This window comes from Microtus oregoni, unplaced genomic scaffold (genome assembly GCF_018167655.1).
Source record: "Microtus oregoni isolate MIOR12 unplaced genomic scaffold, Mior012 000001F_ref0000356, whole genome shotgun sequence".
NCBI classification, from domain to species: domain Eukaryota; kingdom Metazoa; phylum Chordata; class Mammalia; order Rodentia; family Cricetidae; genus Microtus; species Microtus oregoni.
The window spans coordinates 59,130,755-59,143,595 of record NW_024543060.1 but is presented as its reverse complement, the minus strand read 5'-3'; the positions used below and the strand labels follow the sequence as shown (position 1 = coordinate 59,143,595).

The window sequence follows — 12,841 nt, the reverse complement described above, 5'->3', positions numbered from 1 at the left end:
AAATAGAGGAAGAATGGGGCTGGAGAAGTGGCTCGGTGTTTAAGAGCATCAGCTGTACTAGACAGTGGTGGCACATGCCTTTAATCTCAGCACTCAGGAGGCAGAGGCAGGCGGATCTTTGCAAGTTCGAGGCCAGCCTGGTCTATAGAGAGAATTCCAGAACAGCTAAGGCTGTTACAGAGAAACCTTGTCTCGAAAAAACCAAACAAAAATTAGCTGCTCTCCCAGAGGTCCCAGGTTTGGTTCCGTGCACATATATGGTGTTCACAACCTTCTGTAACTTCAATTCCAGGGTCCTGGCACCATCTTCTGGGATCCTTAGGGACCATACATGCTTAACACGCATGCACATACATAAGAAAAATAAAGAATAGGGGCAGAGAAGTTGTTGAAACAAGGGCGGTGGGCTGCATCCCCGGCACCCGGCCGCCCCTACTGCTAGCTTTACCCGAAATAATTACACGGAAACTGTATTCTTTTAAACACCGCTTGGCCCATTATATCTAGCCTTTTCTCGGCTAACTCTTGCACCTGGACTAGCCCATTTCTAATAATGTATGTAGCCCACGAGCTGGCTTACCAGGAATGATCTTAACCTGCATCTGTCTGGAGTGGGAGAACCATGGCGACTCCCTGACTCAGCTTCTTTCTCCCAGCATTCTGTTCTGTTTATTCCACCCACCTAAGGGTGGGCCTATCAAATGGGCCTAGCAGTTTCTTTATTGCTTAATCAATGAAATCAACAGATTGATATATGACACTCCCACATCAAGAAGTAGAGGTGGTCAAGGTAAAGTTTAGTGGAGCCTTGTGTCTGTTTCTGCATAGAGATAGTGCCCCTTACTTGAGTGGCAGGGGTGGCCCTTACTGCCTTCGGTGGTGGTGGTGGTTTCTATGGGAGCTTACTCCTGCTCCAAGAAATAGCCTGACACCAGAGACAGTTGCCCTCCTCTGGCCCTAGAGGCTCTGCTCCTGTCATCCAAGTTGACTGCAGGTCAACAAGAGCTGAAGGTGTAGTGGTATCTGGACCAGGGATGATGTAGGGAGGTCATGACATGGGTGGTTTTTAATTTAACAGCCGAATAGGGGCTAAAGGGACAGAGTGGGACAGATGTCTGCCTTCGAGTCAGGGAAATCATGAAACTGTTGAAGTCGCTGTGTGGTATACAGAAAAGGGTTTTTCAGTTCTCAGGAAGAAAAGGGTATTGATATGTATGTATCCCAGACCAGCTTCAAAGCGGCCATTCTTCTGCCCCTGCTTCTCGAGTACTGCTGTGGTTATAAGCACGCTCCGAAGCCTGGCCTGAAGGCACCTTAAGATGGAAATCTCTATTGTTGACTGTTAGAGTCATGGGATGAAGGGGTCTGTCCGCAGAGGGGACAGACAGCAGTGCCGCATGCTTGAGGACTGGGAAGGTGCAGCCTTACAGACTTGTGGGGCTTTTGTTTTTAGGCAGAGTCTTGCTCCCCATCCAGCCTAGCTTTAAATGTCTGCTGTAGCCTGAATTGGCCTCAGACTCGCCATTGCTCCTCAGTCTCCCGAGTTCTACCATCTCAGGACTGTGCCACCTTACTGGGTTTTATTGTTTATTTTGCTTCTAGGAATGCTACATTTTTGACTAGTAATCTTTGGAGTTTATATGCACATCCCAGTATAATTATCCAGGTCCTCAAATATTTTCCTTTAGAAGAAAAATATTATTTTGCTTAGTCACTTATTTTTAAACTGATTGAGGAATGGGTGCAGTGACCTGCCTTGGTCTTGGCTCTTGGTCACCACGACTTCTGCCTGTTCTCTGGCACAGGGTGGAAAGAGTGCTCCACAGTTCACTAGGGAATTCCTATGATTCTTCAGTGCAGCCTGAGTGGGGTTTTAAAGGCTGAGCTGAAGTGAATAGGCCTCTCTTGCTGTTGTTGATATTAACGTCCATGACACACCACGCTGTCCATTGCTCGAACTGACAAGCAGGAATGTAATTACAGTTAAGTACTGTGCTTTTCAAAGCCACACTAAGAGGAAGAGCTGGATCTGGGGCAAGAATACAAAAGGAACACTTATAAAATATTTGTTCTCCTTTCAACTCGGAGGACATAGAACATTGGATAGGAGAACCTGGGAATAAATATTAGGTATTTGAATGTTTGCAGGGCTGTGAATCCAAAACTGCCCACCCTTCAGACTCTGGTGCCTTGCCCAGCTCTACTGTTTTGAGTCAGGGCCTCACTATGTAGTCCTGGCTGGCCATATTGCTTCTGCCCCCTGAGTGCCGGAATTATGAGTGGTGCCGCTATACCGTGATGATCTCCCTTTCTTAGTTCCCTATGTGTGGCCATGCATCTGTTGTGTAGAGGTCAGAGGACAACTTCTGGGAGTTGGCTGTTTCCTTCCACTATGGACAAAGGGGACCGATTCTTGTCAGGCTCGGTACCTTTGCCCATGTGGACTCCTTGCCTGGTTTACCTTCACTTTCTTGAGCATGAGTTTCTTCTTTCATTCAACTGTAGCCCACGCTGCACATGCCCCTGTTCTCTAGAATTCGGCTAAAGAATCCTTGCTCATCCCTGGGGAGATGGGGTAACATTCTCTGGCATCTGTGTGTTGTCTTAGAGGTGGCTAACTCTTCCATAGCTTACTCAAGAGTAGAGCACACAGTATGTACTCAGTACTCTTACTCAGTTAAGTAAGAAATAAGCCAGGAATATAGCTCAATCAAGAGTGTTTGCCTCATTCACTAGACCTGGGTTCAACACCAGCGCCATAAGAAATAGTAAGGTATGTGGGTGTGTGTGAGTGAGTGCTGGGAAGGATGAGGCAGACCAGGGATCCCACATCCAGATGGTTACAGCAAGAAGATCAAGAGTTCCAGGCCAGCCTGTACTACATAGTAAGACCCTGTCTCAAACAAGACCTCAGCATGTATTAAATGTCTGCATCTTCTCTCCTCAGAGCCCTGGAGATGTCCTCATCATTCCTTCTCCTCAAAGCCCTGGTGTGACTTCATCATCTTCTCTCCTCAGAGCCCTTGAAATAAAGAGCATCAATTGAAAAAAAAATTCAACCATTTTTTTCTTCATATCATTAATTTAAGAATTTTATACATTCTTAAATTGTTGGAAATTTTGAAAATATGCTGAGGGAAGCAGTGATAGAGGACACAATCTGGCTAATGAGGTGGTTAAGGTTAGTGTAGGTAGGGTGCTCAATGTTGAGGTTTCTAAGACAGATGTCATAGATGGCCCCGTTGTCTACCATGAAGGCACAATCAGAGTGCTCCATGGTGGTGTGGGTGGTGAGGATGGAATTGTAGGGCTCAACTATAGCAGTGGAAACCTGGGGTGCTGGGTAGATGGAGAACTTCAGCTTGGACTTCTTTCCATAATCAGAGAGCCTCTCCATCAGCAGGGAGGTGAACCCAGAGCCAGTGCCCCCGCCAAAGCTGTGGAAAACCAAGAAGCCCTGGAGACTTGTGCACTGGTCGGCCAGTCTGCGAATTCTGTGCAAGGCAAGATCAATGATTTCCTTGCCAATGGTATAATGGCCACGGGCATAGTTATTGGCAGCATCGTCCTTACCTGTGACGAGCTGCTCAGGGTGGAAGAGCTGGTGGTAGGAACCAGTGCAAACTTCATCAATAACTGTGGGTTCCAGGTCTACGAACACTTCATAGATCTGACAGGATGCCACTGGAACAGAGACATCTTGATAACATACATGAGATGTCTGAAGAACTCACTCCAGGAAACGCCAGTACCAAAATTAATTGATAGTAGGACTCTTCTTCAAGCAACACCATGTCAAGCCACCTGTGGAGTCTGCATGGTCTTTCACGTAAGACGTGGCACAAGCTTCAAGGAAGAGTGCCTGCAGAGAAGGTGTCTCGCTGAAGATGGTATTGAAGGAGTCATCTCTTCCCCTAATTGTCTTGTCACTTGGCACTGATTATCAGGCTGGATGTCATGTTCCAGATGCCATGTTCTAGAGTTCCCAGCAGGCATTGCCCATCTGGACACCAGCCTGGCTAATGTGCATGGAGATGCACTCATGTATGGTTGCTGCTTTTCGCAGCTTCCTGGGGGATGGTAGAGGTGAGGAGGTGTTGCTTCTTACAGCGTGACTCCTAGGTGGTTGATGTAAGAGAAACTGCAGTCCAGTATTTTCTTTCCAGAAGTTGGTCTTTGGCCAGATTGTGTTGCTACGGACCAGATCAGCTGGAGCACTGGGACCAATGTGACAGGGTCTCAGGAATAGTTCAGTAAGGAGTTGCTGAATGCCAGACACAAGACTCAAAGGAATTGCACCTCAATGTATCTTTTTTAGGCATGAAGCTCATCCTTAAAAGATTGCTTAACAGCATGTGTTTTTTCATGTGATACAGATTATTATAATCATATCAGATACATGAGAATAGATTTCCATCAGACTTATGTCCCTGGTGTGAGTCTGCAGTTGGTCATGCTAGACATGGCTTGACATTAGTTTTGATATCATTATCTAGGTTATGAGTCCATGGCATTTTGAGCTAAGGGCAAGCAGTTGTGGTTAACAGTTACAGTCTACAGTCTTATATATGAAACTCTTCCTTCACATACCTTGTCTGTTTTCTCTGAGATGACTTCCTTTGAGCCATGTTGTTTCTAATCACTTCAGTGCTTAAATCTTTCTGAAGCTGTCTGACAAAAGGTGAAGTCCTCTCTTCCAGATTCTAGTTCTACACTGGTAGAGGTCAGGACAGGAATTTAAGCAGGGCAGGAACCAGGAGTCGGGAGCTGATGCAGAAACCATGGAAGAGTGTTACTAATGACTTGCTCCCTATACCTTGTTCAGCCTGCTTGCTTGCTTGTTTATTATATATAACTATTCCACTTCACCTCCCCTTTTCCTGCTCACCCCACCTGCCACCCCACCCCACCCCACATCTTCAGAGATGGTAAGATCTCCCATGGGAAGTCAAATCTGTCCCATCACCTTTTTGAGACAGGATCAAGGTTTCCCCCTGTCTCTTATAGCGCCTAGGCTGAGCAAGGTATCCCTCCATAGAAAATGGTATCCACAAAGTCAGTTCATGCATTAGGGTTAGATCCTGGTTCTACTGCCAGTGGCCCCACTTACTTCCCATCTGTATGGGGTTGGTTATAAGTTATATCGGGTTGGGGATAGAATATGAAGTTTAGGCTCAGGAATCTTTTTGGAGGAAAAAAAGGGGGAATGGGTGGGATGGAATAATAGGTAGATTAATGTGTATACTTGTGAATTATTCATTATAGACAATTTACATTGGTATAGATTTGTATATTGATATGTAAAATTATCTTTGTATTCCTGTCTCAGACCATTTGTATATTGATAATAAATTATTTATATTTATAAATTAAATTTAATATTATGTTATTTATATTTACATTTGTGTACAAATATTGTAAAGATATTTTGTTATACTGTATGTTCCTGCCTCTGCTTAAGATATTTTGCATATTGATGCAATTTTAGGATATTTTTATCATATTGCACTATACATTTCTACATCTGATCAAGATATTTTTATATTGATACAATTTTGAGGTTATTGTCCTTGTGCTCACATCTGCTTAAAGATTGTTCTATGAAGCTTTAGTCTTTCAGATATACAGGTTAAGAATTACAGGTTAATAGTCACCCATGTTTGTCATACTTCTAGTACTGTTAGGGTCTTGATGCATAGAGATATACTCTGCATAGACAGGTAATCTTCAAACACTTCAAAGACCTGTAAAACATGGCACTTAGATAACTCAGGATTGTGTTAAATTAGACATGGTTGCTCCTGGCAGCACAGATTTATTCTTGAGAATGTTGAACATCAAAGACACTCCACTTGGAGCTTGTTTTCTATGCCACTTATTGGCAAAACTGGCCTTTGGGCAAAGAACTGCTCTTGCCTCAGTGCAATATGTGCACTGTTCAAACCGGAAAAAACAGGATACAAGCAAAAGCGACTGCTGAACTTTGCCAAGATGGGGTAGGACAGTCTTTCAAATCTTGCTGCTTCTAAAAATGGTCTGTCAGATACTCTAAGCCTCAGTGAAGGCTGGTTGCCCCAACACTGCAAATGACTTTGGGTGACTGCCCAGGTAACCAGCCAGTTGTTTCTATTATTTCTTGTACCTTTTGGGAAGTTGCTTGCTTACTCAGGTAACATGGTAACATTATTTTCCTCCTCAAGTCTTTGTTGGGGTTGAAAACTAGACAGTCATGGCTAATATCCTCTCATAACATAACATAGCTAAGGTATTTTAGGTATAAGACTTAGACTCCAGGATAGGACAACTATTGAAATCTCTTATTTGCTAATTACCTTAGATTGGACATTTAGCACGTGTTTCTTGCCTGATGTTTATGATGGTTGTAGTTCTATTTTTGTGTATGTTTTTGCCTTTTTCCTGAATAATACTTGATCTTCTTATTGGATATAGTTTTGTATTACATTTAGACCCCTCTTATTTAGACATAAGAGGGAGGTGTTTTGGGAATTCATTCCACCAATAGGTTTTGGGGTGCTGGCCCATTAGGGTGTTGTCTGAGGTACTACATGTGGACTGATAAGCCCAGACAAGAAGCATGCTCACTCTCTCATGTGGTAGTTGGAGATCTGATCACAGCTTCCTGTGTCCCTAGGGCAGAAGACCATGCCTGCTCTTTACCTTTATTGTGTGAATGTTCCCAAATATTTATCCTTTATTCCAGTCTATTGTGACTTCCTTACTTACACCTACAATAGGGGTAGAAAAATTCTACCTTCATCATCCTACCATCCCAGAGGAGGCTCAGAATTAAACTGAAGTAACATAGAAAAGTATAATTTAGGCTTTATTTGAAATGGAAGGAGCTTACATAAAGAAATGTCGGCCAGGGCAGGAGATGGTTCAGTGTGCAAGAGTGAGGAGCCGAGTTTTCACTTCTAGCATCCGTGTAATGCATCAGGCATGGCTGTGGGCACGTTAGCCACTGGATTGTGGTAGAGAGGAAGCCAGAAAAGGACATCAGAGTCCTGCAGCTGAGTTCTATGTGGATCTGCAGCTAGGCTCCTAGTGGTGGACATGAGGCCTCTGCTAAGCAAAAAAGCCAGAAGTTGGGAAGAAGAGTTGCATAGGAGGCAGAGGAGAGTGAGGAACCCTGGAGCCTGATAAGTAGCTGTCAGTCATTCTTCCTGACAGTCATGAGGAATAATAACTTTGACTTAATTTTTGTCCCCAGTCAGCACTAACCTAGAGCCATTTAGGGGAAAATATTAGGGAAGCATAGTTTCTATCTGAATGACATTGACCACAGAACTGAACAATACAGGGTTCAGCTGCAGGTAAATGCCAAGCTAAACTGTAGGTGCTGTGTTTTCAGATGGCACCTGATAAGGAGGTACAGGGGTGCACTAAGCTTTGAGGAAATGGTCTAGACTTGCCACCTCAGCTTGATGCTTTCTCTGTACCTGCTGAGTCTCTTTGATTATGTGGGTCTTCCATTCAGAGGTAATCCTTCCATTCAGAGGATCCATATCCTCCCTGCCTCTGGGTTGTTAAGGCTTTGCAGCTGATTGTTCTTTCTCTTCCCATTCCATTCTTTGCAGTGATGCTTGTGCAAGTGCTAACATTTTTCAGCTACTCCCATCCGTTTAGTCTGGACCTGGACAAACTTGGCAGGCCCAAGACTTTGGCCAGGGCAAGTTCCTAGCTAACTGAGCATCTCCAGTTGGCATTCTGAGCCTCCTTGACCTCACTTTTGGGGGCATAGGACTTCCTTTGTGCTCGACAAATTAAGTAAACCAACTTCTCTGACTTGAAACTATGGTGTTAGTAGTAATTTTTTAATTTTTACTTTTTTTAATTTTTTGTAGTTAGCAGAGTTCTCCTGCCTGAAGGGTTTTTTTTCTATGTTTGAATAAGAACAAAATAGATTTGAGCAATGTAAAAAGCCAAGGAAAATAGATGGATGGGAACTCTGACTTCAGCAGAGCTGCTTTTACCAAGGTATTATGGTAGTTTGATAAACACAAGGACATAGCAAATATGCAAGCAAATGTCCCCATCCTGAGCCTGGCTCTACACCCACACTGCCGATTAGAGGAGAACTCAGAGGTGGACTAATCTTTCAATCGCGGAACTGGTGTATTAGTTTCTTTTCTTTTGCTGTGATCAAACAAGCTAACGCAAAATGGTTAACCGATGTGAGTTTATTTTAGCTCCTGGTTCCAGAGGAATAAGAGTTCACCAAGGCGGGGCTGCGCGGCAGCACGGGGTAGTGACTGAGGGAGGAGACTGAGAACACCTCCTCAACCCTGGCACTAGACAGAGACAGGAAACTGAAAATGTTGAGCCTTAAACCCTAAAGGCTGCCTCCCATGATGCACTTCTTCCTCCTGAACAACTGAGACTATGGGGGACATTTCTCATGGAAACTACCACTGCTGAGGAGGTGGGGTGGCTCTTGCTACCCAGACAAGAATCTTGGACCTTCTACACACATTTTACTCAAGTAAGGCTAGCCTAGGTTTCTATCCCAACACTTTATAATTGGCACTGTGAGTTTGAGTACATCATGCAACCTGTCTGAGCCTCCTCTTTAAAATGGGAAGAAAAATGCCTACCTTGTTGGGTTGTTATAAGAGCTTATGAGTCAGAATCACAGCATCCTCAGTGCCAGGTACACAGAGCCTTGTGGTGTGTAAATGGAAGACCCCATTGCATGGTTGAATGCCAAGGCTGAGCGTCTCACGGGCAACTATTAGAGCAAACATCAGCAGATTTTCAAAGCGCGACAGCAAGAGGAAGCTGTCAGCTATTAGTTCTGGCAGGTGTCTGGATTGCACAAGCTCATCTCTGTTGGCGGTCAGGGACTGGATTGGAAGAAACTGCCGTTGGTGGGATGCGTCCAGAAGCAACTCAAAGCCCCATTTGAAACCAACACTCGTGACCTTACCTGAATTAATAAGCCACTCTGAGGACTGAAGAACAGGAAGCTGGGCCTAGAGGGCATTCTTCTGCTATCAAAGACTAAAATAATCTTTACATTAACCTAAAAGAACCTTAACAGGGACCCCCAGTTTCCCCAATAATATGCGACACCTGGTGTGGGTTCCCAACCTCCCCAGTGGCTTATAAGAGAATACTTCAGTTGCTTCCATGAAGGCACAGCAGTAGGCCATTATTATGTTCTACTGTTCAGGTAAGCTTCTGGTGACTTATACCCCTAATATATACCCTTCGCTAAGACCCCTCTCAGGGAGGCCAGCCTCTGCACTATCTCTGCCTTGTGCTAGGTCTGTAAGCTCCCTGCCTTGCTTGGTGCTCTACCTGCTTAAGGGAAAGAAAAGGTGCAACCAAACCTTCTGAATGTTCAGCAACCAAACCTGGAGGCCAGTGCAGATGCACACGAGCGGACAATGGGGCTGGAATTTTTGCCACTACCTCCTGATCAGCCATTTATTGAGACCTTTCTCAAAGGATCCTACAGCTAAGGCAAGCCACCTGTCTTCCTGATCAGAGGCCCCAGAAATCACCTAAGTTAGACTCTAACCAGTGTATGTTCTGCAAAGAAGAGGGTCAGCACAGAAGAATCCCTTCAGTGCTTCAAAGGAAATGACACAGCAGGATCTCCATGTACAACAGCAGATGGGACAACTGTACTTAATAGTTTTTAAAGGGTTAATTTTGGCATTGCTATGGTCCTCAACATCTAGCAGGAAAGTAGTCAAAGTAATAGGCCCAAACAAAACAACTCCCCAAAACAAACTTTAAAAAAGTGATGAACGATCCAGACCTTTCAGGCTTCCCCATTAAAGCCCAAGTGTGCGGCACTGGCGTGCTTGGCTAACCAGTCATAACCTTCTCAACTATAGCCAGAGAAAAGGGCTCTCACACTTTTTCTAACCAGAGCTAAAGACACTATTTGCCTAAGCCACTAATGCCTCTTTCACCTTACAAGATCTACACATTATTAACTCAAAAAAAGTTTACCTCAGGGGCTGGAGAGATGGAGAGATGGCTCAGCAGTGGAGAGCACTTGTTGCCCTTGCACAGAGCCTGAGTTTGGTTCCCAGTATACCCTGATGGTTCCCAATAATTCATATCTCCAGCTGGAGCAGAATCCTGTGGCCCCTTATGGCCTCTGAGGCTTCTGGGTATGCGTGTGAGGGAAAACAACTCCCACACAGACAATAAAAGAAGTCAATCTAAAAGAAAGCAGAATTCAGTCTTGAACACCTGAGTCTCAGTCTGACTGAACGCCGGCTGACTCCTGGTGGTTTCAGTAGAAAAGCTCCCTCTCTTTCTCAGAACTGAGGTAGGAAGACTGTGCTAACCTCAAAAGGAAACATGTGTGAGGTGAGACTGATGGTTTCCTTTCTGCTGAACCTGTGGGCAGAGGCTGAACCCCTACTGACTGTGTTCTCATATAGTCAGCTTTAGCATAGATGGTTGTCTGTGGTAAAGAAGTTATTGTGCAGGTTTTAAAAAGTTTCCCTCCAAGGCTGAGGTCAGAGGATCTCACATTTAAGACCTAGCTCAGTGGCAGAGAGTCCAAGGCTCGCCTGGGTGACTTAGTAGACCTGTTCTCAGAATAAAAAGAGGAAAGAGGGCACAGGTATAGACAGAGATGGAGTCTTCTTAAGTTTGCCTAAGGCTCTAGGCACCCCAAGCACCACAAAAAGAAAGAAGGAAACAAGCTAAAATAACAATGAAACAAATCTCCTCTTCACTTAAGGCTCTTTAAGAACAACCCCCATATTCACGATCTATGTCTATTTTCCTTTTCAAAACTTCAAGTTGAATTAATGTTGGAATTAATGTTTCTCATCCTAAGGCAAGGTCAGCGTGCATGATTTGTTTTTCCATATTCGTTGATGCACTTGCTGACAGGATCAATGGAAGCCATCAAGGTAAGAGACGGGGTGCTTTCCTCTTTGCCTCTGAATCACATCACGGTGTGCTGTCAGACTGGGGAGCCGTGATGGAAGGCGGTGTAAACGCGCAGGATGACGGCACTCCAGAGACGGAAAGGTCTAGCTACAGAAGAGAAAGGTCAAAAGCACTTTGGACTCAAAGTGGATGCAGATATTTTAATGATGTAGACAGCAGTTGGAAACAGATCAATAGAATCAGAATGTTAGTGGGTTTCAGGGCCTGGCATTCATTTCAGTCACACGTGGGTGAGCGGAGTACATCCACATTCATGTCCATTTTCCGTTTCTCCCCCCCCACACACCTTCTCAACCTTCCAGCTCTTACCTGCACTATGGTATTAGTGTTCTGATCTCATCATTCAGTTCACGTCAAATATTCTAATTGGTAATCTGCTATCTTCAAGATAAAATTGACAACACTTAGCCTGACATCAAGATGTCATAGTAAGACATTTGTAGTTTCTTGAGCATCATAACAAGGTAGCATAAATTGATTAATTCATGCATTTAGTGGCTTTATTGATATCTTCTTCATCTGTTCCTTGTAGCTAAGCTTTGAATATGAAAATGAGGATCATAGTCCTTACCCTAAAAGCATAATTTGCCTCTTAGAGGAGAAGACAGATGAGCAAAACCCATTCATAGAACTGTGCGGTAAGGTGTGCTGGGAGACAACCGAGCAAGTTTAGAGCAAGTCGCTAGCTGCCTCCCAATACTCTTCTTTCATTTTCTCTTATTTTGAGACAGCATCTTGTTAAGTAAATTCTGGCTGGCTTACATCTCACTATGTATGACAGGTTGACCATGAACTCATGGCAATCCTCCTGCCTTTGCCTAATGAGTGTTGGCAGTTACAGACATAAGCCACCACACCGAGGCTTCAGATATTTCTTCAGTTAAGCCTTCTTTGTTGGACTGTGTAATTATCCTGTATACCATGCACCTCCCAGCTCTCTGCATCATGTCCAGCCTCTACATTTCTACTCATTCATTAGCCAACAAGGATCAACAGTATCCAGCATGGCAGAGCATGTGTGTTCTCCATCACTAATAATGAAAGCAGAGCCCACCGACCCCCACCCTGAGCTGGCATCGCTGCCTTTTCCATTCCCTCTAGCCATTATATACCTCTTCCATCTCAGGGTCTCTTTGTTTGGGAGTTCTGCTAGAACAGTTTTCAAAACCAATGTAGTTGTTGGAGGATCAGAGTTTTTTGATTTACAAAACCCAAAATCATTAGAAATTCTTTTCTATTGATAGATGTTAAATTGGGCAGACAACAGATCCCATACAATTGGGGAATCCATGTGTTTAGAAAGAAGTACTGCTTTGCAGAGGTGCTCCTGCATCTCTTCAGAATTAGTAGGAGGGGGCATTGGTTTGAATGTGTCACATCAAAGAAAATAGATGTGTGTCCTCAAAAAGTTGCCACTGGGAAAAGAATTTCTGGTATATTATATAATTTACGGCAATGGTAATGCAAAGACAATGGGGAAATAAATCCTTCATATTATTTTTAAACTGCTGATCTCATTCTGTTAGTTGAACGATGGTTGGGCAATTTTCACAAGTCTCAGCTTTCTTGCTTGTTAAATCAGGAAACTGAACTTCTAATTCAAGTTCTCTTTCAAGTTCACTATTCATCAATTTGAAGTTTTGGTATAGATCTAATAAAATAGGTTACATTTCTTTATGTTGTATTCTTTAAGTTCCCCCAGAGAAGGGCAAGGAGGCCATAGTAGGGCCACATGAAGAGGATGAGAAGCTAGAAGAAAGAGCCCTACCAGATGTTGGGAATTTTCTGAAATAAGGGCAATTTTTCTTTGCAGAGAAACCCCTTGTTGGGAATTTTTTCTCCCTGCTGTCAGACCTCATGAGAAGTCAGTGTCTGCTATTAACTTTCATGTAGAATT

The 12,841-nt window shown here is 43.9% G+C and overlaps 1 pseudogene; it reads right to left on the bottom strand.

Annotated features, from left to right (window-relative positions):
- Positions 1-902: 902 nt before the first annotated feature.
- On the bottom strand, positions 903-4,042 carry LOC121463550 (annotated as a pseudogene).
- Between the last annotated feature and the right edge of the window lie 8,799 nt (positions 4,043-12,841).